This window comes from Bos indicus, chromosome 28, assembly GCF_029378745.1.
Source record: "Bos indicus isolate NIAB-ARS_2022 breed Sahiwal x Tharparkar chromosome 28, NIAB-ARS_B.indTharparkar_mat_pri_1.0, whole genome shotgun sequence".
Taxonomy (NCBI): Eukaryota; Metazoa; Chordata; class Mammalia; order Artiodactyla; family Bovidae; genus Bos; species Bos indicus.
In genome coordinates this window covers 16,861,261-16,887,821 of record NC_091787.1, presented here as the reverse complement: position 1 = coordinate 16,887,821, position 26,561 = coordinate 16,861,261, and the positions used below count along the sequence as shown (strand labels likewise).

The following is a 26,561-nucleotide window of genomic DNA, read 5'->3' as shown; positions in this document are numbered from 1 at the left end:
CTTTGTGACCCCACAGACTGTAGCTCACCAGGCTCCTCTGTCCATGAGATTTCCCAGGTGAGAATACTGGAGTGGGTTGCCACTTCCTTCTCCAGGGGATCTTCCTAGCCCAGAGATCGAACCCACATTGCCTGCATTGGCCGGTGAGCTCTTTACCAGTGAGTCTCCTGGGAAGCCATCCTCTCTCACATGGGTTTTCTAAAAGTTTGGTTTCAGAATTCAAGAGAATCCTTGTAATAAATTCCAGCTCTACAGTTTCTACTCACAAAGCATGTTACACATGGAAATGAGTACATTACAATCATAAAATAATTTTATTAAGCACTGCATACTGAGAAAGAGAAGTAGAATCCTTATAATCAAGGATTTGTCTACTATTATACAAGGAAAAAAGATGGTGCCACATGTACAAAACCTGTCTGGACAGACATGACAGAGATGTCGTTTTTATCATACAATGTTTTGTTTTGTAATAAAACCCAGAAGGCATAGTACCATAAAAATATGAAATTCACAAACTCTGAGACTTTGCTATTTAGAAAATTAAATGAAAACTTTTATACATTCCATGGGAATTTTATTATAGAACTTTTTAGTCACATTTATAGGAACTATAGATACACTTCCAAATTTCTTTCAGAAATATCCCACCCTATTTCAGCTTCTAAAGTTTGGGCTTCCCTAGTGGCTCAGTGGTAAAGAAGCCACCTGCCAATGCAGGAGACATGGGTTCAATCCCTGGGTCAGGAAGATCAACTGAAGAAGAAAATAGCAACTCACTCCACTATACTTACCTGGGAAATCCCATGGACAAAGGAGCCTGGCAGGCTACAGTCCATGGGATCACAAAAGAGTCTAACACAACTCAGCAACTAAACACCATCAACAACAATATTTGAGGACAGAGGAAGAATCAAATTTAGAGAGATCAGATTATAGCCAAATCTTAGCAACTTTTCCCTTTAACCTGTGCCATAAAATCTAATATTAACTAGATTATCAGGGCTATCATGAGAAATATAACTAACAAGTTTAAAATCTGGAGTTAAGAACCAGAAATTCAAGTGTAGAGGGAAAACACCCTTTACGGGGCACAGCCTTGTCATGCAAAAGGGTTTGCATAACTCAATGAAGTTATGAGCCATGCTGTGCAGGGCCACCCAAGATGGATGGGTCACAGTGGAGAATTCTGACAAAACATGGTCCACTGAAGGGGGGAATGGCAAATCACTCCAGTATTCCTGTCATAAGAACCCCACAAGCAGTATGAAAATTCAAAAAGGTAAGATACTGGAAGATGAGTTCCCCAGGTAGGAAGGTATCCAACATGCTACTGGGAGGAGTGGAGGGCAATTACTAATATCTCCAGAAAGAATGAGGCAGCTGGTACAAAGCAGAAAAAATACTCAGGAGTAGCTGTGCCTGGTGGTGAAAGTAAAGTCTGATGCTGTAAAGAACATCAAACCTGGAGTGTTAGGTCCATGACTCAAGGTAAATTGGATGTGGTCAAGAAGGAAATAGCAAGAGTAAACATCAACATCTTAGGAATCAATGAACTAAACTGGACGGGAATGAGCGAATTTAATTCAGATGACCATTATATCTACTACCATGGGAAAGAGTCCCTTAGAAAAAATCAAGTAGCCATCACAGTCAACAAGAGTCTGAAATGCGGTATTTGGGTGCAATCTCAAAAACAACAGAATGATCTCAGCTCCTTTCCAAGGCAAATCATTCAACATCACAGTAACCCAAGTCTATGCCCCAAGCACTGAGGCCAGAGAAGCTGAAGTTGACCGGTTCTATGAAGACTTATAAGACCTTCTAGAACTAACACCAAAAAAGATGTCCTTTTCATAATAGGGAACTGGAATGCAAAAGCAGGAAGTCAAGAGATATCTGGAGTCACAAACAGGTTTGACCTTAGGAACACACTGGTCATAGCAAACACCCTCTTCCAACAACACAAGAGACAACTCTATATACGGACGTCACCAGTCAACACCAAAACTAGATTGATTATGTTTTTTGCAGCCAAAGATGGAAGGGCTCTATATAGTTGGCAAAAACAAGACCTGGAGCTGACTGTGGCTGAGATCTTGAGTTTCTTATTGTAAAATTCAGGCTAAACTTAAGAAAGCAGGGAAACCCAGTAGACCATTCAGGTATGATCTAAATCAAATCCCTTATGATTATACAGCAGAGGTGACAAATAGATTCAAGGGATTAGAGGAGGTAGACAGACTGCCTGAAGAACTATGGACAGAGGTCTGTAACAGTGTACAGGAGGCAGCAACCAAAACCAGCCCAAATAAAAAGAAAATCCAGAAGGCAAAGTGGTTGTCTGAGGAGGCTTTACAAATAGCTGAGGAAAGAAGAGAAACCAAAATCAAGGGGACAAGGGGAAAAGATACCAAACTGAATGCAGAATTCCAGGGAATAGCAAGAGGAAATAAAAAGGCCTTCTTCAGTGAACAAGGCAAAAAGTAGAGGAAAATAAAAGAATGGGAAAAAGTGAAGATCTTTTCAAGAAAACTGGAGATATCAAGGGAACACTTCATGGAAGGATGGGCACAATAAAGGACAGAAACAGTAAGGACCTAACAAAAATAGAAGAGATTAAGAAAAGGTGGCAAGAACACACAGAAGAACTATACAAAAAAGGTTTTAATGACCCAAATGGTGTGGTCTCTCACCTAGAGCCAGACATCCTCGAGTGTGGCATCAAGTGGGCCTTAGGAAGCACTACTCTGAACAAAGCTAGTGGGGGTGATGGAATTCCAGTTGAGCTATTTCAAATCCTAAAAGATGATGCTATTAAAGTGCTACACTCACTATGCCAGCAAATTCAGAAAACTCAGCAATGGCCACAGGACTGGAAAAGGTCAGTTTTCATTCCAATCCCAAAGAAGAGAAATGCCAAAGAATATTCAAACTACCATACAACTGCCCTCATTTTGCAAGTCAGTAAGGTTATGCTCAAAATCCTTTAAGCTAGGCTTCAGAAATACATGAACAGAGAAATTTCAGATGTACAAGCTGGATTTAGAAAAAGCAAAGGAACCAGAGATCAAGTTGAAAACATTCGTTGGATCATAGAGAAAGCAAGGGAATTACAGAAAAACATCTACTTCCACTTTATTGACTACACTAAAGCCTTTGACTGTGTGGATCACAATAAATTGTAGAAAACACTTAAAGATATGGAAATACCAGACCATCTTACCTGTCTCCTGAAAAAGCTCTATGAAGGTTAAGAAGCAACAGCTAGAACTGGACATGGAACAAGGGACTGGTACAATTTGAGAAAGGAGTACAACAAAGCTATATATTGTCACCCTGTTTAACTTTTATGCAGAGTACATCATGCGAAATGCAGAGCTGGATGAATCCTAAGCTAAAATCAAGATTGTCAGGAGAAATATCAACAACCTCAGATGCAGATGATACCATCCTAATGGCAGAAAATGAAGAGCAACTAAAGAGCCTCTGGATGCGGATGAGAGAGGATAGTGAAAAAGCTGGCTTAAAACTCAACATTCATAAAACTAAGATCACGGCAACCAGTCCTATCACTTCATGGCAAATAAAAGGGGGAAAGTAGAAGCAGTGACGATTCTTATTTTCTTGAGCTCCAAAAGCACTGTGGACGGTGACTGCAGCCATGAAATTAAAAGATGCTTACTCCTTGGAACAAAAGCTATGACAAACCTAGATAGCATATTAAAAAGCAGAGACACCACTTTGGTGACAAAGGTCTGTCTAGTCAAAGCTATGGTTTTTCCAGTAGTCATGTCCAGATGTGAGAGTTGGAAGGCTGAGCACTGAAGAACTGTTGCTATTGAACTGTGGTGCTGGAGAAGACTCTTGAGAGTCCCTTGGACTGCAGGGAGATCAAATCAGTCAATCCTAAAGGAAATCAATGCTGAACATTCATTGGAAGGACTAATGCTGAAGCTAAAGCTCCAGTACTTTGGTCACTTGATCCAAACAGCCAACTCACTGGAAAAGACCCTGATGCTGGGAAAGATGGAAGGCAAAAGGAGAAGAGGGCGAAAAGAGAATGAGGTGGTTAGACAGCCTCACCAACTCAGTGCACATGAATCTGAGCAGTCTCCGTGAGATGGTGAAGGACAGGGAAACCTAACATACTGCAGTCCAAGGGGTCGCAAAGAATCAGACACAACTTAATGAATGAACAACAAAAGAGAAAACACAGGAACCAAGGTGAATTCCAGAATAAAGCTGAGTGTCCTAGAAATAACAAAGAAAACATATTCAGAGTTTTTTAACAACTAAACTGCAGGGTAACTTCATGCCCCTGGGAAAAAGAAAATCTTTATTTCCTCATAAAAGAATAAAGAACACACACATTCCGAGAACCATAAAAGCTGTAACTAAGGAAAGGCCATCTGGGCAACTAGATTATCTTTACAATACACTCTTCACTCTTTTATTTGATCCTATTTTATGTACCTCAGGAAATTAGGTTCCCATCACTTTCCCTGAAAATTTTCTACCAAACTATCAGATATTATTGCTAAGTAGTAACCAATCATCTCCACCAACCAGTTTAAAATTCTCTGCCTGCCTTTGTCTTGATATTTTTAGTATTATTTTTTCATTAGGATTGTTTTATCGAAAGAATACTTTTTTTTGAAGGTTAAACTTCTAATTGGGAAAACAGCAGCTGCCAGTGGGTTAGTGGTTAGTTAAACTCTGAGATGCCAAGGAGGAAAATGACATAATCTATAAGGTTTCACCTCACTCTTTATTAAATGTAAAATGAACAGACCCCTAGGAGAGAACGATCCCCCTTTCCTTCATGGGCACACTTTGCGGTAGGGGTCTTTGGGGAATTCAAGCACTCTGGGCTGCCTGACACATATATGTATGGATACAGTGAGGCAGGATCCAAGGTAGCCTACTTTCTCTAACTCAGATTTGCAAAGAAAAACTACATCCTTACCGAGCTCCCTCTGAGGTGGCTATCACAGTGCACAGTACTCAGAACAAGAATCAGAAGGTCTGGGGGTCTAGTCTCAGCTCTCGTGGGATCCAGCAGTTTGACTGCAGGCAGGCTCTCTGATGTTCTGAGCTTTAGCATCTTCATTCACACAAGGAACTGTAGCCAAGTCTCCCCTTCACCCTCAAAAATGTTATGATGTGATGATACTCATCAAAGAAAAAGAGCTAAACAGATAGTCCTTCTACCAAGGATATGCTGATTACTGTTATTATATAATATTGGTTGCTCAAAATGGAAATGTTATAAATTTATCATGCAGAGAAGCACTTGAAGTTTTAGAATGGGGAAGGGGATTTTTTTTTTTTTTTTGAGAGCTTGAAAATAATGGGGCAAACCATTTTAATACAAGGAAAAGAGCAGTGAGAGGAGTTTGAACGTGTTTTAATATTATTTCAAATTGTGGGCTCTATGGGCACATTCCATAGGAAAAAAAAAAACTAGTTTAAAGGGGATGGATGAATACAAAGTCATACAGAACAGGGTAACCAACACCCCTAAGTAAACTCCAAACTTTTTTTTTTTTGGCAAGTTTAATCTTTTCTGCCAAATATTGTGGCAAACTAACAAGGTTTCTTATTTCCCTTGAAATTTTAGAATGCTCAAAATGCAGTGGAGAGAAGAAAGATTTAAAAGGGTTCTGGATAATTCATCCTCTGACGTTGGTATTCTGTGAATAAGAAGTTGGTTTGATCTGTTCTTTTCTCTCAGGACTAGGGTTTGGAGTTCTAGTAAATTATTTTACCCCTGGTGATATAAATCAGTGTTTCCAAACTCTCCAATAGGCTACTCTATCAGTTTAAAATGTTCTGTGTGTATCCTCAATATTTATCCACCTATCAATTTATTCGTCAAGTGGCTTATTATATTTACTATTATACATCATAAGGTGAAAGTCAAAGTGTTAAGTCCCTCAGTCATATCTGACTCTTTGTTTACCCCATGGTCAAAGAGGGTAAGCCTCTTTGAGCCTGCCAGGCTCCTCTGTCCATGGAATTCTCCAGGCAAGAATACTGGAGTGGGTAGCCATTCCCTTCTCCAGGGAATCTTTCTGATCCAGGGATTGAACCTAGGTCTCCCACTTCACAGGCAGATTCTTTACCAGGGAAGCCCCATACATTGTAAAACATACCCACAAATAAAACTGTTAAAAATGATTTAATGATGAGCTACATCATATTTGTTACTTTCTTGCAAGTCACACTACTTCATAATATCATTAGCCTATATCTCAAAGTACAATATATACTTAAGGCAAGGCTTGTTAGTAAACGTGGATATAAATCCCTGTTTCATATGTCTTCTTGACTATTTAAATGGGAGAGAGAAGCTGGCTTCTTGGAAGACTGAATTAAACAGATCATTCCCATTGTTAACCTCCCATTACGGCTAAGAATTCTCACAGTAGCAAAAGCTTCCATTCCACCAATTTTCTATTGTTTGCTTATGCCAGTATTATTTGTATTATCTAATTGTCTAAGCCACTTTTAAATCCTTTTAAGCCAGTTTTTCATTTTATGATTGCAATTGTTGGTTAAAGCCGGGTAACAGAATCCTTAATTGAACACATAAAATCAGGAAGACTCAACACAATGAAAATGAAATAAGCGTAGGGCCCACGTGTTGGCCCCTCCATGCTGTAGATCTCCCAAAATTGCAAGACACCTCTGCAAGGGAAGATAGGCCACCACATGACCTATGGGCAAATGAGGGTGTCAGCATCAAGCTGTATACTACATATTTTGCAAAAGCTTATGTTTTTGCTTTTTTTTAAACAAACAAACAAACATAAATGGAGCTTCTGGTATTTTTTCCCCACAGCCTACTTTGGAGACCAGTGGTATAAACAGTTGTGGTAGGTAACCAAAGCTGTTATCTGATATTTTGTCTAAATATCAGTGGGCCATGATTATGTTTTAGGTACACAGCAGCATATGACTCCTTCAGCCTGACCAGGAGGGAACTTGCATGGAGTTCAGATCTGAGTTCTCTCTTTGAAATACCATTTTTCACCATACTAACTCATCATTGTTTCTTCTCTGAGCTTCAATCATTCATGACCTCAGAGACAGACGACAAAGAAGTTGTAAAAGACACTTGTTTATCTTGAATACTTATTCTATTCTCAGGCTCAGGTAAGATTAATCTTCAAGCCTCAGCTTACTCTGGTGAGTGCTGCAAAGTTTGTTCATTGGTTAAAGGTCACAACATCACACCATTCCTTGAATTAGTTGTGAGTGCAGATTGTATCTAAACTCCTTCCTTTAAATTTTTTTGTAATCTATCTTACTCTTCTCAGGCTGCCATAACAAAATACCACAGAGAGACTGGCTTAAACAACAGAAATATGTTTCTCACAGTTCTAGAAGTTAGCAAGTCCCAGATCCAGATGCCAGTGGATTCAGATTCTGATACAAGCTCTCTTCCTGGCTTGCAGGCAGCTGTGTTCTCACGGTGTACACATGGCCTTTTCTGTGCCATGGAGTGAGCAGTCTTCTTCAGGGTCTTATTCTATCAGATCAGGGCCCTACACTACGACCTCACTGAACTTAAGTCACTTCCAAAAGACTATCTCCAAATGCAGTCACATTGGGGGTTAGAGCTTCAGTATATGAATTGTGTGGAGACACATTCAGTCCATAGCATAATTTATATGCTCTCTTTTAACAGATATTTATAGAGTTCCTTCCATGTGCCTGGCACTATAACCAAATTGCTGTTCTCATTCTAGAAGAGAAACAGCAATGAGTGTGTATGCTCCTGCACATGTACATTAAAAGGAAAACTTAAGTAGATCTCAGACAGAGAGTGAGAGGGTTGAGAGAAGGAAAAAATTTCAAATAGGCGGTCCGGGACTACCTCTCCGACAAAGAAGAGAAAGGAGTAAATACCTGATGTAACCGAGGAGCAAGCCTCTAAATACACGTTTAGAAGAAGTAAATCCAGGCTCAAAGGCCAAAAGGCAGGAACATGAGGGTTGAAAGAAGAGTAAAAAGGCCAGAGAGGCTGTGCCGGGGAGTGGGAGGGGAGAGTGACGGACAAGGAGGGAAGAGAGGTAAGGCGGCAGGCAGGCAAGGCCTTTGGGGCTGGGGTCAAGCCTGGGTTGTCTGGAAACAACTGAGTGGTTTTTCAGCAGAGGATTGATATGAACTAACTCATGTACTTTGAAAGGGTCACCCTAGGTTCTGTAAGGATAATAGACCATGGGTGATGCTGGTTGGGAATACCAGCAGTGGGGGAGTTTAGATTTGGATCACTTTCTGAAGATGGAGCCGTCGGGATTTCCTGATAGACTGGATACGAGATAGGAAAGAAAGGATGCTGCCTCCCCCAATCTTTGCACTGAAGAAATTCTAGGGTTCAAAGCCAAGAGCAGTCTAAAAGACCACTTGAAGGGTGTCCTTGCCTAATGTCCCCCACTTCCACATGCAGCTTTGCACAGGTGAAATGAACTGTTTGCCCCTGTCTATGTACCAACTATCTCTCCCTCATTAAGGTGTAAGCCCCTGGTAGGGCAGGTACCCTCTGCCTAGTTCACCTTTATATCACCTGCACCAAGCTCAAGGCCAGGCACTGTTTGAACCTTCACTGAATACTTTAAAGAAAGAACAAATGTCCAAAAGCTCTGAGCAATCCTGAAATGACATCTTATTAGAAACAGTAGAAGGAAGTTGGGGTGCTGAAAAGAAAATATCTTCATTAGATGGCAAACAGAACTCTAAAGATGCTATCATGTTTTCCAGCTTATCCTTACTTGTTATTTAAACTCTAAGACAAAGCCAATTTTACCACTTTAAAGAGATGCTGTGTCTCCTATGCTATCAGCAGACTAATAGAGTCTTCTATAGATAGTTTTACTCTGATCTGACATTATATCATAACATGATACATTTAATCTATTTAATAATTCTTAGAAAAGTATCATTTCTGCTAAAAATAATAGAAACCTCTAGCCCTCCATTACTCAAACTCCAGCAAAATGGTAAAACTCAAGTGTGAGGTCTACAGATAATTTCGGAATCTTATTTTCAATGATTGCAGACTGCCTCTCCCATAAACTTTTATACCAGCTGTTAAAAGCTCTTCAAATTGATTTTGTTGCATTCCACTTTCCCTCCTCCCTCACATCACAGGGAAGGGCCCGAAGTTCTAGAGATGTGGAGATGCGACATAGTGACCGCTCTAGGTATTCCTGGTCACTGCAAAGTCTGAATTATTCAGAGGTGACCATACTTAAAGCTTGGGGCAGAGCTAACACATCATGTATTGGATTCTAGCATTGACTTCTTATTTAAAAATTAAGTTCCTTTAACCCTTTCACTGAAATGACTGGGCTGGGGCTTTGAAAGGCGAACGCGCCTAAGATGACGGAGAATTTTTGTGCAAACTACAAGAGCGCCGAGACCCAGCGCTGCGTGGTTTATGTTGTCAGCACAACCCGCAGACTTTCCATTTCTCAGCTGCAGAACGTCCCTGCAAGAGAAAGCTGACCCTGAACAGGGCCAAAACCCCAAAACTTTCCCGGACTTGGCCTCCAGGTGTAGAAGGAGTCGCCCCCCTGCCGGTGGCCCCACCCAGTCCCAGAGGTGGGTGGCAGGGATGCCGACTCCGGGGCGTGGCCCCTCGTGGAGAAGGGCGGGGTCACGAGCACCCGGGGCAACCAAGTCCGGAGAGGGTAGCGAGGGGTTGCTGACACAAGTGGGGCGACGGCTCCAGAGGCAGGGAAGCGGCCCAGGGCCCCGCCCGCCCGGATGACTCCCGAGCTGGCCGCGAGGGTGGGGAGGAACTAACAGCCTTCACCAAGGGAGGCCGCGGCCGCCAGGGCGAGGCGGCTGAGTGGGGGCAGTAACGGGAGAGAGGGCCCGAGGTAGGAAAGGGTGGGGGGCTGGGAGTGGAGAGGGCGGGGTCGGCTGCCCTCCGAAGGCTTTACAAAGCGTGCGCACCAGCCCCGGGCTGTGGTCGGCAAGATCGTGAGCCACCACTGCCAAGGTGCCTCCAGCGTCCCCAGGTAGCGTAAGCGCGGGGCGGGCCCGCGCCGGAGGTGGGGGAGTGGGTGGGCGGGGTTATGGGGGGCTCTGCGAGCGCCCCGAGTATCCGCAGACTCGGGGACGCTAGGGATCGGAGCATCTCCTTGTACCTTGAAAGGGAGATGACCGGGTTACCTTACACTGACCTCTGGACAGCTGCCCATCTGCACCGAGAGAACGCACAAGGCCGCATTTGTTTGCTTGCAAAATATCTGGGTGTTTTCTACACCCGCCTACCTGTCCCCCAACACACACACACACCGGCGGGGGTGGGGGCCTGAGGGATTAGAGGGATAGAGTCAGGTCAATCAGAAGAGATTAGAGACTGGGCTGGACGTGTCCACTCTGAGGGCCTCTGAAAGTAGGCACTGCAGCTACGCTCCTGGTGCCCCGCCCTCAGGTGACTCGAGATTGATTTTTCTTGGTTCGTTAGTTCTGAAAGCCCGGGGCTGTAAAACGTTTGGGTCCAGAATGAAACTCTGATCCACGGAAGCTTTCCTTGCCCTGCACTCTCACCCCTGCTGGTGTCTGGAACTGGGCAGACTGGAGGATTCTAAAGAGTTTGAGGTGGGTGTTGGAGGAAGCTGAGTTTTTAAGACGTGTGAGTTTTCCAGAAAAGAAAATACAGACTCTCTTAGTTTGAATTAGGTTTTGTTTTTTACTATATATGTGTGCGTATGAACAGTAACTGGTGTTGTCATTAGATAGTGAGTCCAGCAGGTATGGATGGTGGTGTTAGATTTGAGAACTCAATTCACTGTATAGTTTTAAAAACTGACTTCTTCCTTATGTGCCTTTTTATGTGCTGTATTACTGGGCTGCATCTTTGTTGGGAATCCTGTCATATCACCTGGGTGTCTTGTGAGGTTTTCTCTAGTTCTAGCCACTTGACCCACGACTGAGTCCAGTATATTCCCTTTTAAATGTTAGGGTGCAAGCCTGCTTTTCAGGCCTTGCTTTGGTCTCCAGTGAGAGGAAAAATGATCAGAAATGAGCTCTTAGCAAGTTTGGGAACACAGAGGAAAGGCGTAGATTTTTTTTTCCCCCATTAAACTTTTCATGTATTGGCAATTTAGAACACAGAGCATTGTTTACCACCTGTCAGATGCACTGCGAAGTGTAAGGATTAACTAATAAAAGATTTGTAAAATGCTTCCTGAATATAAAATCCCATAAATATGCTAAATAGTAATAATCCACCCATTGTTAAATTTATGTAGCTGCTTCTGCCATGCATACAAGATGATTTAGAATGCATGTTTCCTGTCAATTAAACAATGAGTTTGGAGTAAAATAATGAGTTCAATTCGCATCCTGTGAAACTTTGAAATAAAATTTCTCCCATAAGGCACCACTGGCAGGGAATCATAAAGAAGGCAGCATTTCAAAAAGCTATATATGGAATGGCATTTACCTTATGGCTGGAGGGAAAGGGACCCAGTGAACTTCAGAAACAGAAATATTCAGCCCTGGTTCAAGCATGCCTGAACCATAAATATTCCCTTATGTTTTGGGTGAGTCAACAAGGACGGCAAGCAGGTTTCTTGGAATGGCCTTATAAGCTGTCTGCTAAAATCCATGAAATAACGCCTCTTGGTATTTTAAGGGCGAAGTTCAATCTGTGGTTTTGTTCACAGACAAAGAAAATCTTCCTAGTTGCCTGGATAAATTATTCATTCTCCCAGTATCATGGGCTTGGTTTTTAAGCATCCTTAACACCAGAAATCATCTTAATACTCTGCAGCTAATTGAATTAGTTTGTTCCCAGTGGATTGAGTGACATGTTAACATAACCGTGTTCTCTTTGCATGCATCTAATAGCGTGTCACTCTTCTGTTACCAGTCTCCTAGAGTAAAGCCTGTTTCCCGTATGCCCCTTATAAGTATAAATTTTACTATGGGTGGTCTTTTCTGTCTTCTGAAGACAACTCTGGATTCCCCACTAGCAGATTAAGGGGTGAGCAAAACCACGCAGCTCAGGGTCTTTTCTTCTTTTCCTCTACTCAGCCTCTCAGATGGATAGCTGCTATGCAGATACCAGTCCAGTATCCCAGAACTTCTCCTCTGCTGACTCTCTTCCTTTAAGTAACTTAACCTCTGCCTTACTTATTTTCCAATACTTGCTACGGATGCAAGCGCACTAGGTGAAAAATCAGGAGATTCTGCATTTATCAGGCAGTTACGATATACCAGGCACTGTGAAACATGACCTCCTTAAATCCCATAATAATCTGAGGCAGTAGACGCCATGCGTGTTTCACACAAGAGGAAACTGAACCTCTCAGTTCAGTTCAGTCGCTCAGTCATGTCCAGCTCTTTGCGACCCCATGAATCGCAGCACGCCAGGCCTCCCTGTCCATCACCAACTCCCGGAGTTCACTGAGACTCACGTCCATCAAGTCAGTGATGCCATCCAGCCATCTCATCCTCTGTGGTCCCCTTCTCCTGCCCCCAATCCCTCCCAGCATCAGAGTCTTTTCCAGTGAGTCAACTCTTCGCATGAGGTGGCCAAAGTACTGGGGTTTCAGCTTTAGCATCATTCCTTCCAAAGAAATCCCAGGGCTGATCTCCTTCAGAACGGACTGGTTGGATCTCCTTGCAGTCCAAGGGACTCTCAAGAGTCTTCTCCAACACCTGGACCAAGGCATTTTGGCTCCTCCTGATGCTCTGTGATCCCTAAGAGAGGTTCACCTGCTGCACTGAAGCATGCAAGAGTTCTCCCATTAACTAACTCACCACTTGTTAAGTTCCCTAAACTCTGTGGGCCTCTGATTCCCTTTCTCTAGTCTTAGATTAAATTATCTATCAGGAACAGAGGGACTGTCCAGGATTTTGGCTGCCAAATACTTAAGCTGCACTTCCTGGGGGATTCCTGACTGTGTCCTCCCCTGTCCTCCCCTTTTCTCCAACCCTTTCCCTTGTTTATCTTTTTTCTTCCTTTAGGTTTAAGAAAATAGCATCCTCCCCACAAAACTTTTCCCAGTCACTGCTCCCAGTCACTCTGTTATTCTCTATCTCATCCTGAGTGTTCTTCAGACCACTGATTACAAACTGCTGTTGTTTTATTTATGTGTCAGTTTCCATGTGGTTGTTGTTTTTATCTTCCCCCAATCACCCCCCACCTTAAGATCATAAGCAGCATGAGGCCAGAGCTGTTTTTGTCTGTTTTCATTATTTTATTTTTGGGGCCTAGCACCATGAACATAGCTGGTGATCAATAAGCATTAACATATATATGTTGAATGAGTAATTGTCTTTTAGAATGGACATGTGCTAACAGCCAATACATTGTCCCCTCCATGGATATCCTAAATGAAGTACCGTCAATATTACGCTGCTAGCCTAAGTCTGAATTATGAATGGGGATCCAAGAACAGTGATGGAGACAGTAGGGCTACCCTTGAACAAAAGGACAGATGGGCACATGCACTTGGCCCAGCCCCCATATTTTACAGCAGAGAAAACAACTTCAGGATGATAACTGAAACTTGAGATTAGAAGATAATGTAGGGACCACCGAACTGTCTAAACCATTGTTTCATTGACAAGGAGACGGGAAGTTTAGAAAAATACAGAACCAAAAGTATAGAACCTATGCCTTCTGACGTTCAGACCAGCATTCTTTTCACCAAGAATCAACAATATCAGGGACCGCCCAAACAACAGAGAGGGAGTTGTGGACAATGATTCTTTCTTTCAGAAATTCCGAACATCCTTAGGTTTCCCAGACTAGTCCTGGGTAGCGGCATTAATACACAGCAGAGCACCCTAGTTGAGATGATGTTTTTAAATTTCATATGGCCTTTATAAATTTCATTGACTCATTTACTATTTTAATGATCCATCAGGCAGCCTTTAATCCCTAAAGTTAGTTTACCAATTCTGTTGAAATACTTGGAAACTCTGAATGGGCAATCCCCAGTGCTGGGCATTTCACTCTGGTCTGATAGATTCCAGATACATTTAAAAGATGACTGATACTTTGAATTCCAAATAATGATAGCTTGTTTTTAAGGACAAAAATAACTTTCTTTCTCTAACTTAGAGCTCAATTTTTGCTTGAGTATTACATGCCATAAAAAACAGTCTTTAGAGGTTATAAAAGTCATCTGAAAGACTTTTTAAAAACCCAGATAGCTTGGAGCCATTCTGAACAATTCCACATTAGTAGGTCTGAAATTGGACCCAGAAAACGGCATTTTTAACAGACACCTTTCATGAGTCTTCAATCAGATGGGTGGAAGATCTCACTTTAAGGCCCAATAATAATGGTGGTCTATTTTTAACTTTCCCAGATTTCCTCTAAGAGGATTTTTTTAAACAAAAAAAAATCAATGTGTTTGAATCCAGCAAGTAGAAGAGATAAACAAAATCCATTCATTAAGTACTCTGGACATCTCTTTCCTTATAGCAAAAGGCATATATATGTATATATATATATAATCATGATTTAGCTACTAGGTTTGATATTGGCCCCAAGTCAAGAACACTCCAAAATGTTTCTGTTGGGTGAGAAAAATGAATCAGTAATTAGCAATAAAAGTTGAGTGTTAAATTCAGTGGAGAACTAGTGAAGCCCCTTGCCCTCCAGATGATTATATTCTGTGTAGTTGAGAAATAACATTAATATCCATGGAACATTCAAAGATAAGACTGATGATCAAGTACAGCAGGCTGAGTTACACTTGAATTTAAAATATACAACAAATCATGTGTTAGTAAAGGCATGTCCCATATAATATTTTTATTTGCTAAATCTGGCCACCTTGCTCAAGAAACATTAGCATTTAATGTCATTATTTTCTAGAAGAGTGTGAGTGTGTGTGTGTGTGTGTGTCTGTTGGGAACGAAGGGACAGTTGCTGAGTGGTAGTTAAACTTTAAGAAATTGATAAAAGCTCTGGACATGCCTCTGAGAAAAATTCCTGATGGTACTTTCCAACAGAACTCTTATACAATTCCATGGAGTCTCTAGGCCACCAAAGCTCTTGGACACACCAGGGTGACCTGCAGCAGTAGATGGCAGAGGCCAGCTCTTCAAGCTATTTACCTGCGCTGGAGAGACCTTTGGAAGATGGCTCGGATAAGTGGAATTTGAATAAGGCCTTTAAGAACAGTAGAATTTAAGCTGGATTGTGGGCTTAGGGGACTTCTGAGGCTTTAAGAGGAGGCAGGTTCCCATAGGGTTCGAAGGTAATTTAGAGAAATTAGCTAGGACAGGTTAAAAAAAAAGTCCAGATCATGGACAGGCTTGGACTCTAAAGGGTTTAAAGCAACCTATGTTGGGAAATAGAATGTCCTCACTGACATGTCGATTAGGAAGAAAACCTGATCAAACAAAGGGAGACTGTAGGGGAACTGCAGGGAGCCTGAGTTCCGGGGTCAATGGGCTTTGTGTAAGCCCCTCCAGTAGCAAGCTGGGAAGCCTTTGATATGTGGGCAACTTCTCTAAGCTCCCATCTCTTGGGCTGGGAATTGGGAATAATAATAATAAATACTACCAATGGGGTTGTTGTGAGGGTAAATTGAAGTTGTACAGTGGTCAGAACAGTGTGTGATACTTCGTAAATACTCAATAAGAAGGCGATGGCACCCCACTCCAGTACTCTTGCCTGGAAAATCCCATGGATGGAGGAGCCTGGTGGGCTGCAGTCCATGGGGTTTTGAAGAGTCAGACACGACTGAGCGACTTCACTTTCACTTTTCACTTTCATGCATTGGAGAAGGAAATGGCAACCCACTCCAGTGTTCTTGCCTGGAGAATCCCAGGGAAGGGGAGCCTGGTGGGCTGCCATCTGTGGGGTCGCACAGAGTCGGACACGACTGAAGCAACTTAGCAGCAGCAGCAGCAGTACTATGATACACTCCTGCTGCTAGTACTACACTTGTTATTTCAGTGGGATTAGCCTCAGAGAGGGCAGGCCCTCACTTTTGGGCTTCTCTGGTGGCTCAGATGGTAAAAGAATCTACCTGCAATGAGGGAGACCTGGGTTCAATCCCTGGGTTGAAAAGATCCCCTGGAGGAGGGCATGACAACCCACTCCAGTATTTTTGCCTGGAGAATCCCATGGACAGAGGAGCCGGGCATGTTACAGTCCATGGCCTCGTGAAGAGGCAATACGACTGAGTGACTAACACTAAGAGAAGGTATATTATGAATAATCCAAATAATTTACTCTGATCCAAAGTCAAGTAACCTTTTTTACTCTTAATAGCAGCTTTGCTGTCTTACTTGTTCTGTTTGAGTTAGTACTGAAATTAATTTGCACATGATAAGCCCAGACGAATTGTTCAGAATGTCGTTCCCCAAAGCCTTTTAAACAGCAAGGCAGATGAGTTTATCAGCTGTAACTCACAAAACCTCCTCTCTCCATGGAACTAACTGATAATGGTAGAGATGATGGCATTGAGGAGGCTCTGGAGTCAGTTTCGCTTCTTCTAAACCTCAGTTTCTCCCTGTCTGTAAAACAGAAGTAATGATTAGCCTTTACCTGGAAGGCCACGAGCTCAGAAATCTCACAGTTTCTGGCACACTATAACTGTCACAGAATGTTCTGAGACCTTACTCTTGGCTTTAACTTTCAGGCATTATTCCTTTAATATGTTTATAAACAGTTTAATTCAGGAAAACAGCTAATAATGTGGGAGGTATTTATGATCTTTAGTCATATCCTAATTTATTGATTTACAGTCTATTTAGAGCATTTAAAAACAGTCAAGGCTATTTAGAGCGTTTTCCAAGCCATAGAGTAGTGTTCTTATCTCAAAGAATTTTTAACCCTAATTTTCATCATGTGTTCCTTTTCTCCTTCATCCATCTTCAGCTTTTAGAGGATGATCGGTGCCTTGCTAAAGAGCTTTGGGTTTCAAACTGTACATTAAAGCATCTGCGTCCTAGAATTTACTTGGCTCATAAACCTATGTTACTGAACAATACAAGATTGGTTTAAGGTACATTATGGTTACATGTATGGCTGCTGCTGCTGCTGCTAAGTTGCTCAGTCATGTCCGACTCTGTGCGACCCCATAGACTGCAGCCCACCAGGCTCCTCCGTCCCTGGGATTTTTCCAGGCAAGAGTACTGGCATGGGGTGCCATTGCCCTCTCTGCCATGTATGGCAGTTCTATTTTATTCAGCCTGTGCTGAGCACCTTCAGGGCATCTCCCACAGTCCCTTCAAGATGGCAGACTCAACTACTTACTGACTTTCATGGATAATAAAATACAAGGCACCTTTTCTGAAGATACCTTTCCCTCACATTAGGAAATCTAACTCTTCAAAGAAAATGAAAACAAGGAAAAGAGAGTGAAGTACTGAAAGTAAATTTGAAAAGTGAATTTGGAGAATGACCACTCCTATTTTCTAGAAGAGTAATGGATGATAACAAGCCTGTGTCTCTGTGAAGGTCTTTGCATTAGCCGGTCTCTCTCTCTGGAATGCTTTTCCCTCCAATCTTGCTTGGCTCAGCTAATATTCCATCTCCTTAGAGAGGCTGTCCCTAACCATCCAATCTCATTCATTTCCTATTACATTACTTTGTTTTATGTATTACAGTACGTTGCCATCCAAATATTTCACGTTGTTTTTTCATTGCCTTCCCTCATCCCCACTGGACTAAAAGTACCCTGAGGTCAGAGGTCAAGTCTACATGTTGATTGCTGTTTTCTGAGCAATTAAAACAGTGCCAGGCACTTGTACTTGCACTTAGCCGCTCAGACGTGTCCGATTCTTTGCGACCCCATAGACTGTAGCCTGCCAGACTCCATGGGGTTCTCCAAGCAGACTACCCGGAGTGGGTTGCCATTTTCTTCTCCAGAGGATCTTCCCAACCCAGGGATTGAACCTAGATCTCCTGCATTGAAGGCAGATTCTTTACCATTTGAGCTACCAGAGAAGCCCTTGCTAGACACCGAGTAGGTAGTCAAAAAATATTTTGTCATTTAGTTGAATGGCAAGAGACCCAGATCTGGTTTTCTGGGGTTATTCCAGTGAAAAAGAGTATATTTTTAATCTTTTGGGTCAAATTTGCCTTTCAGAATTGGATTAAAATGAAACTCCTCCATAATAAAAATTTATATGCACAAAATTTTGCATATAATTTGAGAGAGTCCATGGACCTCAGGCTAGGAATTTCAGCAATAAAGGTGTATGCATAAATATTAAGAAAACCTAACTGAAATATTGAGCGAAATATCACAAAAAAATTTAATTACTATGAACATCAGTGTCTTAATGTTCATTTATGGTAATGAATTGTGTTGCTCTGGGAAAATTTTGCAGCCCTCCAGAGGAAAAAAAAAAGGCTATCTATAAATGTTGTGTATTTTATTTATATGCTGGAAAGGATTTAAAGCTTATAGAGAAAGGCTAATAAAAATACATACTGTAGAGCAACATAAAATATATTACAAATAGGTAGGAAAAAATGAGTCAAAAGAAAAAAAAATAAGGCTAGGAATGTAAGATAGGGCCAGGAGAGAGATTCATACTCAAAATTTATGCCATGAAATTCAACATTCTTGCTAGAAGATAGTAACAAATTTTATTCGCGGTTTTTTAGCAGCCAATGCAAAGGAGAAAAAGTAATCAGTTATGCCTTGCAGAGGGTCATATTTTATATACACTTATATATGAATATATGTATATATATTTAACAGCACACGGCTGCTTGAAAGAAGGAAGCTTGAGTGCAGGAATAAGGAATAGAGATTATATTTCCACTGTTTGTTTTTGATAAGTGCCCTTGTACCTGAGCTGGAAATAACCTATAGTAACATTTTCAAAAATAACTAGCACTGTGGATGTTTATAATCAAGATTTGATGCCTCTCTGTAATTTTTGTTAGCAGTAGGCCTAAGAGAGAGAGGCCTCATTTGGCCAGTTAAGACCCTTCTAGATCACGTACGGATGTGAGAGTTGGACCGTAAAGAGCACTCAAGAATTGATGTTTTCAAACTGTGGTGCTGGAGAAGACTCTTGAGAGTCTCTTGGGCTGCAAGATCAAACCAGTCAATCCTAAAGGAAATCAACCCTGAATGTTCATTGGAAGGACTGATGCTGAAGCTCCAATACTTTGGCCACCTGATGCAGAGAGCCGACTCATTAGAAAAGACCCCAATGATGGGAATGGTTGAAGGCAAGAGGAGAAGGGGGCGACAGAGGATGAGATGGCTGGATGGCATAACTGACTCAATGGACATGAGTTTGAGCAAACGCCAGGAGATAGTGAAGGACAGGGAAGCCTGGCGTGCTGTAGTCCATCGGGTTGCAAAGATTCTGACATGACTGAGCGACTGAATAACATGAACGCAAGGGCAGAGGGGTGGGGAACAGACAAAGAAGACAAGGGTGTATCCTGCAGCGTTCCACCCCTCCTGCTGCGGCACACTATTTACAGACAACAGCCAGCGCCTTCACGCTCCCCTTTAAGGGGTGTTCTCCTCGGATGCTGACTGAATTTGCACATTCTTCCAGCTAACCTCAGTTTCCTTGGCTAGCAGACCATCAGAGACTTCCAGGCCTTCTCTCGGACACAGCAAATACAATAACTAGCTCCTCAGAACATTATGTGGATTTGTGGCATTCTCTGAGGGGCTATAAATGGATCACACTGACAGCTTTATTTGTCATTCTTAAATGGAATGTGTTTCTCCCCCTTTGTGTTAAATTGAAATCAGATGGCATTTCTTATTTCAATGTGGAATGTTTTTACTCTCGTAATTGCAAAAGTACATTCACGATACTGATACTATTCTAATTGACTAAATTTGTGTTTCATTATTGGGGCGAGGGGGGTGTCCTGTACTTGTAATGTAACTGAGGGAAAACGACTGATGCAACATTTTCGCTTTGCCTATGTATCGAGATCTTGATACAGTGGTTAGAATTCTGTCACCATATGGAAGCAGAGACAATTATAGTGCATGTAATGACATGAATTTTAGAAGCAAAGATATAAAAAGGCATATCCAGCCCAATAGCCACAATCCAGAAACATAAACGTTTTTTGAAATCTCATCTCTCCTTTGCCTCCCCCAGCTTGTCTCTGGTCCTAATCCTCTGCCCTTGTGATGGCTCTGGTTCAATATATGCAGTGGCAAACACAGCAGGAATTAGATTAGATAGTACTACCTTCATATCTTAGCATATTTTTTATGTACTAAAATCAGTTGCTTTTCAATTCAGGTGAAATTTTTCATTAAAAAATTCTCTACCATTCCGGTCTACCCACTACTGAATCTGGGTGAGAAAGGAAGTCCTCCTACTTTCATTTCTTAAATCCATCTAAAGCTTTCAGTGTTCTTGCTACTCATCTCAATACTGTGCTTATTTTAGAATTTTTCAACACTAGAATATGAGTACATTTTTCTTGCTGACTTTAATCTAGGTTTATTTTCATATTCATTCCATACACTCATGCTTTCAATAAAACTGTCTTTAGTGAGTGCATACTATGCGCTAGACACCGTTAGGATGCAGTGAATTACATCAGGTATGCTCTGCCCTCATTTGGCCTTCAAGCTGGTGGGGAAGACAGCGGGTAAAAGAATGACACAAATACAGGACTTTCCTGGTGGTCCAGTGGCTAAGCCTCTGCGCTCCCAATGCAGGGGGACGGGTTCGGTCCCTGGTCAGGGAACTGGATTCACATGCCACAACTCAGAGGTCACACGCTGCCACTGAAAGATCTTGCATGCTGCAGCTAAGACCTGTTGCCGCCAAATAAATAAAAATATAATTTCAAAAAAGAGAATGACACAATAGTTATGAAAATGCAACTGCTCTAAATGATACTAATGAGAGACACATGATCCTAGAAAATGAGATCTACATGATGTACAAGAGTGAACTAGACAAAGAGTATTGGCAGAAAGCATGATGTATGGGAAAGTCATAACTTACGGAAAGCAGAAGCAAGCAGGAGCAGCCTGAGAGACAAGGAAAGGCGAGCGGCCGGAGGACACCGAGTAGGGTGAACAGCTAGAGTCTGCAGATGCACTCAGAGGTTATCACTATGAAAGGCTTTTTAGCCATAGCAGGGCATATTCCTTTATCCTAAAACCAATAAGAAGGTGGGTTTGGGGGGCTTTTTGAGGGAGAGGATTATATTCACGTCATCAATTTTATGTTTCAAAAAAGTGTTTCTGGCTACAGTGAAGAGTACTGGCTGGCAAGTGGCCTAAGTTACGCAGATCAGCTGAACTTTTTGAACAGAGAGGCACTGGTAACGTGGCCTAGGGGAGGGAGGATGAATTCTAAGCTGTCAATGGATTCTAAGGATATACAGAAGGTAACACTGACAGGTCGTCTTCTGCTGTATTTATGTGGAGCCCATGAGAAAGTGTCAGGGAACACTGGCAGAGGAACAAGTCTGTGAAGACTGATGCTAAATTCAGGGCTGGACATGCTGAATTTGAGATGTCTTGGAGTTGACACGGGGTAGAGCAAGCAGACATTTGGTTATGGGTGTGAAGCTTGTCAGAGAGCTCTGAAGTCCCAGCCAGAGATAGAAACTTGTGACGCATTTCCACATTCACAGGTCTGGATATGACCAATGGGATCCACAGACGGAGATGATGTGCAGAGAAAGGTTATAACGTCAGCAGTGGCAGAGATTGCTAGGACCAAAGCCCTGAGGAATTCAAATCCATCAAGCCCACCAAGTGAAGGGCGAGCGTAAGGGTGAAAGGAGGAGCAGAAGAAGAAAAAGAAGGAAACAAGACTGCTGGGTCGTGGGGGTGAGGGAGCAAGGATTCCATTTGAGAAGGTGGGGGTAGTCAGTTGCCTTGACTGTGGAAGACTGAGAAAGGAGACATTTGTTTTGAAAAGAGAAATGGCTCAGTGGTAAAGAATCCACCTGCCAATGCAGGAGACACCCAAGACGTGGGTTCGATCCCTGGGTTGGGAAGATCCCCTGGAGAAGGGAATGGCAACCCACTCCAGTATTCCTGCCTGGGAAATTCCATGGACAGAGGAGCCTGGCAGGCTACAGTCTATGGGGTCACAAATAATAGGACATGACTGAGTGACTGAGCATGCACACACATAGAAATTACTAAATGATATGTCTGGGTAACAGAGCTGTAACCAGTTCTGACTGCAGTCAAGCATGTCAGAGACTCTTTGACATGTTCATAGTTTACATCTATTTTAAGAAGACATTCAGGGAGAGGGCATGGTAGACAAGAAAGTCATTTTGATATGTTGGTGACCGCTAGAGACAGAGTGTAGCTCGGTGGAATTTGTACACAGAACAGTCCAAGGTTCTGGGGTCTGATTTGGAGAGAAAATGCAGACCTGCAGCTAGAGGACTTTATGAGCTGCCTGTTCACCCACTCGATGGTGCTCTTGTGAGTGGCATAAATAAACCGAATGTTCACGAAGCAGCGTTGCCCGGCCTCACCCATTGCATTCGTTGCTGGGGGAAGGGAGAGGCCATGGGCAGAGACATTACAGAGAATGTTCTCAGCAGCTTCTGTGGCATGAGTGGCAGCCTTAACTTCCCTCCTTGTCCCTCGACAGCACCAAAGAGTGAGCCCACCCTAAGGGAACGGAGTGGAGGGAGGGTCCCAGCACAGTGAGCACTGAAATAAGGCAGAGGTGAGACTCAGGTGGTGTGAGCTGCAGACCAGACAGGAAGTAAGGAAAGAAGAGCGTGGTAATTATTTACAATGGTTTGGCTGTGGGGCAGCTGCCGAGAGAGAAGTGGATGACTCAGCGCTCATGCATTCAACGAACAGTAAACTATCTTATGTGTATGAAGCAGGGCGACAGGCACCGACTGGAAAGACATTTTCGATCCCTAATGGGCAATTTGCCATAAGATATATTCTGTGTAATAATCTCAAACGCCTAAGGACTATTCTGTGATCTGATTTTTTAAAAATGCAACGTTTATCCTCAGGTATAAACACTTACTTGACTTTTACCAACTGATCAAACAAATTTGTTAAAAATAATGGAGAGAGAGAAGTAACACTTCTACCTATATTGGGGCTTTTTCTTGGTCCTCTTTCATTACTTTTGTCTTCAAAATTTGGGCAGTCTTGCTACTGCTGCTTACTCAGAAAAGAGTTTCTAAAATGGTGTCTTACCCCTGTGTTCAGAGCATTCCATGGTGCTATCTGACGTTTAAAAACCATCTAATCACCTATTATTTATATAGCATTCACAGCATTCAAGCATGAAATACTACACCATGGAAGTTAGAAATGTGAGTAAAGCAGGGTTTCCCTAGCTAGATTATACACTTTCTGAGAGCTCTTTGCACTGCTGTATTTATAGCTATTGAAAATAAAGCCAGAGTATTATAAATATGAATCTTGTAGTGAGAGAACATTTAAGGATCTTTGGGTTTGTAGAGGAGGGTACATGGGTTCTACTCAAGAATCCAGGACAATGCCTGAAAGAGGCAGTGTCTGAACTGGGTGTTAAGAGATGAACATTTCAGAAGCAGAAAGCTAGTAACAAAGTCATGGAGGCAGGAAACAGCTTTTGGGGAGAGGGCTACAGAGAGGGGAAATGGTTTAGTAGGACTAGAAAGGTCATGTTAAATGTGGTCAGTGTACTGATCTCAGCTATTGGAAACTTCTCTGCTGAGAAGTTTTAGAGTTGATCTGCTAGGGACTAAAGAAATATTGGACGTTTTCGAGCAAGTGGGGAAGCATGAGGCTTTAGGAAGAAAACCGGGATCCACCCTGAAACCTGGGAAATGATGGTGACCGGACGTAGGGGTGCATGAGAAAAGAGGCCACCACCTGGAAGGGAGATGATGGAGGCGAGATGTATTATTGATCGTAGTGGCCTTTGACATGTAAAAGGGAAATGACATTTGTGTGCCAAGTGGCTATAGTCAGGTGGTATGTTCTGTACGAAGGTGCAGCGATGGAGGAGAAGACTGAAGATGACTCCAAGTGTTCAAGCCACAGAGGGTGGCAGCACCATTGATGTTAGGCAGGAAAAGAAAAGCAAATTCAGAAGATGCTGGGGAGGAGGATCCAGCCTGGAGAAGCGTCCAAAAAGACAACTTAAGCTGTGGGTGTGAATGAAATCGCTGCCAGGTGGAGAATCTGAAGGAAGGCCCATGCTTCAGGGGAGGAAGTAGAGGAGCCAGAAGAAAAAAATTGAGAGGAGTTTCCTGTGAGACTGGGACTTCTCTGGTGGTTCAGTGGTTAAGGCTCCATGCTTCCAATGCAAGGGACATGGGCTCAATCCCAGGTCAGGGAACTAAGATCCCACATGCCATGCATCGGAGCCAAGAAGATAATTTTTTTTTAATAGTACATACATTTTACTTGGAGCTGGGCTTCCTGACAGCAGAGAAGGTGGAAAATCTACAAACATTTCAGTGCATATGAACTCTTATGTAGTGTGTTCCAAGTGGTACAACAGAAAGACCAGATATTACTTGCTCAGAGACTCAAAGAAAAAAAAAGTTTTTTAAGTGAGATTTCAAGGAAGTCAGGAAAACATGTGGATTTCAAGGAAGAGCCTCGTGCTGGGATGTGTTTCACTTACAGTGTGATCATAAGATCATATACCTTTCCCTTTCTCATCCTTTCCCTTTTGAAATGGCCCCACAAAATGGGCTGTGCGGCAGTCAGTTCTATATCATATTTGGCCTCATTATCTTTGCCGCTTTACCCCCTATTTATATTAATGAACACTGACTGGCCTAGGGTCGCAAGCCATCAGTGACTTCCTTCAGAAATTTCTCCTCACCGTTGAGAACGTGACTTCAGCTCAGGAGCTCCTATGTGTTTGTTAGGAAGGCGTGGCAAGGGAAGAGATTTGGATGACTTGTTACTTGGGAGTGAATTGTGCTTATAGTTAGGATTTCCCTAATTCAAGCTTCAGGTGTGCCTCTAGGAGTAAGACAATTTTCATAGCAGTAATAGATGGCCCTAGTGGTAAAGAACCCCCTTGTCACTGCAGGAGACGTTAAGAGACGTGGGTTCGATCCCTGGGTCAGGAAGATCCCCTGGAGGAAGAAATGGCAACTCACTCCAGTACTCTTGCCTGGAGAATCCCATGGACAGAGGAGCCTAGAGGGCTATAGTCCATGGGGTCACAAAGAGTGGGACACGACTGAAGCAACTTGGCATGCACTGCTGCTGCTGCTGCTGCTAAGTCACTTCAGTCCTGTCCGACTCTGTGCGACCCCCTAGACAGCAGCCCAGCAGGCTGCCCCGTCCCTGGGATTCTCCAGGCAAGAACACTGGAGTGGGTTGCCATTTCCTTCTCCAATGCATGAAAGTGAAAAGTGAAAGTGAAGTCTCTCAGTCGTCTCCGACTCCCAGCAATCCTATGGACTGCAGCCCACCGGGCTCCTCCGTCCATGGATTTTCCAGGCAAGAGTACTGGAGTGGGGTGCCATTGGCATGCACTGCCTCCAAGCAAAAGTACCCTGTTTCTGAGCTTCAGGTTTGATCCCCAGTCAAGGAACTAAGATCCCACAAGCTGCAGGGCATCTAAATTCATGCGCCACTAGAGAAGCCTGCATGCTGCAACAAAGACCCAGCACAAACAAGAAAAAGTAGTATTTTGCCCTTCAGTTTTCATAGTCGTCAGCCCTATTCCTGTTAAATAGAATAATCCATTTTATTTCAATGCCCCTGTATCATGTTTTACATGCTTTAAATTTTTGATGAATTTCATATCAAGAGGATAAAATACTTGGCTTCTTTAGGGGAAGTAATGTATCTTTTCCTCTTTAATAGAAGATTAAGAAGAAACTGTGTCTTCCTTTTCCCTAAATTACCAAGAAACTTTATACCTTCCATCAAGTGCTAACCAATGTAGGTAGCATGTATACTTCTTCCTTTTTGACTCTCAACCCTTTTTTTTTTTCCTTGGTCACACTTCAAGGCATGTGGGATCTTAAATCCCCAACCAGGGATTGAACCTACTGAGTCTTAAACATTGGACCTCCAGGGAAGTCCCTGTTTTCTTATTTTTACTCACATTTCATTATTTTTCTTTTTGGAAGCCACCTCAGATCCTTACAACAGAGTCAGAGTATAAATAAATGAAACAGTTTTACTGTTGACTAAACATCTTTCTACTCATTGTCTCATTTGCTTGTGAGAGCAGTCCCTCAAATAGCTGGCATTAGTACCCTACAAGGCAGATGAAGAACCGAGCCTGAGTGAAGTGAAGGGCCTTCACTTCATGCAAATACCCAGTGGGATGCAGCCCCAGGTCTTCTTCCCCTAATGGGGGTAGTCATTCCAGCCTCTCTTGCTCAAACTCTCGTGGGCACCTGATTGATTTGTAAATAGCATACAGTTGGCTGGGATAGCACTCGTTCAGATGAGAAATCACTGATAGAACAAACTAGTATTTCTTGAGAAGTTTTCTCCTTGATGATGAAACATTCTGTGTTTGTATCTCCTACCCAGGTTGCGTAACCATCCAGAAACACACGATAAGAGTCCTCTTTCAGCAAATATTCTTGATTAAGTCATGAAAATGGAATTGGAGCTTATTTTTCCCCTTTGTATGGTAAG

General features: G+C 42.6%; 1 protein-coding gene across 4 annotated transcripts in view; it reads left to right on the top strand.

Moving 5' to 3' along the window:
- The first annotated feature begins 9,943 nt into the window (after nt 1-9,943).
- Nucleotides 9,944-26,561, top strand: part of RHOBTB1 (Rho related BTB domain containing 1) — a 139,837-nt gene continuing 123,219 nt past the window's right edge. For 2 of the 4 annotated variants that reach the window (XM_070781847.1, XM_070781845.1), the window contains exons 1-2: nt 9,944-10,034; nt 26,454-26,556. The gene's annotated coding sequence lies outside the window, so the exon portion shown is untranslated. Of the gene's footprint in view, nt 10,035-10,488; nt 10,621-26,453; nt 26,557-26,561 lie in introns of those variants that run through there. The other 2 variants (XM_070781846.1, XM_070781844.1) reach the window with 1 other exon arrangement.